Source organism: Ixodes scapularis, unplaced genomic scaffold (assembly GCF_016920785.2).
Source record: "Ixodes scapularis isolate PalLabHiFi unplaced genomic scaffold, ASM1692078v2 PGA_scaffold2__306_contigs__length_199485367, whole genome shotgun sequence".
NCBI lineage: Eukaryota > Metazoa > Arthropoda > Arachnida > Ixodida > Ixodidae > Ixodes > Ixodes scapularis.
Window position 1 is genome coordinate 151,348,382 of NW_024609857.1, and position 2,688 is coordinate 151,351,069.

Genomic DNA, 2,688 nt, shown 5'->3' on the forward strand with positions numbered 1-2,688 from the left:
TCCCTTCATCTTTGCTCCGGCCACATATCAAACTTAAAGCATCAAGCATGCACTTCAGAAAAGAAAAGCGGATCAGGTGCTTCGTTTACAGATCGCTACGAAACCGTCTTAGCTTGTTTTGAAAGATAAAAACTGTCTGGGCTATTCGGATACCAAAGCGTATTTTGTTATTATTATTATATATCTCTTTTCTTTACATCTTTCGTCGTAAAAAAAAAAAGGGGGGGGGGGGGGGCTACTCTCACTAGTGTGTCACGAGACAAGAGCCGCACTTGGACCCACGAACATCCGCAGTCCATCTACCCCTGCACTATAGCAGGTGTCTATAAATCTAATTTCGAAGCTTGTGCAATCCAGCGTGGATGTTTTTTGAAGGGCGCGAGCGATCGAACAACAACAAAGAACTAGCGTTCTTCTTTGCGTCTACTCAGTGTCAAGGTTTCCAGCCTTATGCTGATATGTCGGTCAGGCACGTAGCCAGGGGGGGGGGGGGGGGGGGGCACCCATGACAAAATGCTGTATGAGGGGGAGGGAGGAGAGGAGGCCCCGGCAAAATGGAAGATTTCGGAGGGGGGGGGGGGGGGGGGGCGGGTATGTAACTAGTGTTTACGAAAGATACAATTAAATACAGTAACTATATATCGCTGGTTAGCTTCTGCGGTGGCCGACGCAAACTGCGATGGTTCAAGAAGCATATCCACGGCTTCCGCCGACATCATGTCAGCTGCCATTCTGGTGGCCTTGCAAGTGGGCAGGTACCTCTGGCAGCATGAATTTTGCAACACCGAATTTTTTTTGCTCAAAAATAACAAGTAGGGATGACCACCAGCATAGGGTTATGACGTCACGTGGAAGAAATTATAGCAATTTGAGAGACCTGCGGATACTGAGCTGGTTCATGGTCGACCCCGAACATGACGGACTAGGTTTTTTTTTTTTGTTTTGTTTAGATAACGTTATTTTTCCCCATCATACTTTTTCTTTGGATTCGCTGGTCTTGACGCCTTGCAAAAACAAAATGCAGGCGAACGCCGAAAGCGTCTCAAACGGCAAGCAAAAAGAACATACTTAATTTAACAATTTATTTACAAGAAAGGTCCATTGGAACACGTATCTGTATACAAACTCATATTTACAAACAAACCTAATCGCCGCTAGCGGCAAGTCACCGGCGTCGCGCATGCGCGATGGGGGTGTGGGCAAGAGGCGCTCCATCTTTCACCAACGAACCATTGGAATACGGTGTTGTCGGCGTCAGTGTGAGTCTTCGTGCCAGATTTATAGCGTTGAAATTGTTGATTATACGTCTTCGTAGTAATGTATGACCACTTTGGTGACCTCAGCGAGATTAACGAGGCTCGTTACACCGCAAAACCTCGCGTGAATAATTTGACGTACGGCGATTCATTCCGCGTGGACGTAAGCTTGGGGTACATGATGAGATACGGCACACAATTTTCAGTCGCGCGGTCCTTCGGGATGCACAAAAAAATGCGTAAACGGCAGCTGCGACGCCGACGTTGATACTAAGAATCGCAAGAAGAATCTGATCATGCAAATCAGGCATAACAAGTCGTTGATGGCCGCCGGTAACAATGATCAACATCCCCTTGTATTCACTGTTTACACCGAACCTACTTGCCCAGACAACCTTAAAATTTAAGCCTTTTGAGGCCTCTTCTTCTTAATTTTATTGCAATTACCGCGCCAACATGCGGTCTACGGGCGGTTGTCGTTTGAGCGAGCAGACGACAGTTTGAACAAGCAGACGGGTTTGAAAGAGCGCACGTCAGTTTGAACGATACCACGGCTGTTTGAACGAGAAGACGTATTGAACATGGTCCGCGGTGGTCCGGAAAACTTGACGGTTTTCCCGCTTTCATGTTGGAACAAAACAAACAAATCTGACGATCAGAAGTATCCGTGAATTCAACCCAAAGTGCTTGCCGCACAAGCAATCGTTGTCCGACGGCGTCATGACTTTCCCTTTTCAGGGAACCTATTTTCACACTCTCGGACGAACCGGAGTGGCAGAAAACACACGAAAACCGACCTTGACATTGTTCCCGGTGTCAAGAAAGCGAGAAATATGTCCTTACGTTGGGACAGACCACAAAAACACACACACACAAACAGAAAAGAAAGATGTAAAAAGAAGTGTATCTCCAGCTGCATCAAATTTCTACTTTTTTTCACTGATGACATGCTCTAGAGATTCGAACCAGAGTATTTGAAAATTATAAAATGTATGATATTCTTACTATATGTCGCATTACAGTCATATCTCGTTGATATGGATAGGCTAAATTTTCATTAACAAACTGGGAAAATGTATAAATTTTTGTCTCGTTATTATGAAGGACTCCCATTACGGACGACTCTTTGGGTGAACTGAGGCGCTCATGCTACCGAGTCATCCCTGCATTTTCGAATCTACACGAGTACGCAGCTAGCGCGAATACACAGTGAGAACATAAAATACTTCGTCATCATCACTCTAGCATATCCTTCGTCGCACCTCCTTTTGAACACCGACAGATGGAGGTGAGATGCCGAAGAGCGCTCTGAAGTGAAACAGCTTTGTATTTCCACGACCGCTTCAACGCCCTTACCGCGGAGGGGAGCTTTATTATTTTTTTTTAACGCGCAACCTCGCAAATAGCGAGCAGAACTTGTCAAAAATAACAA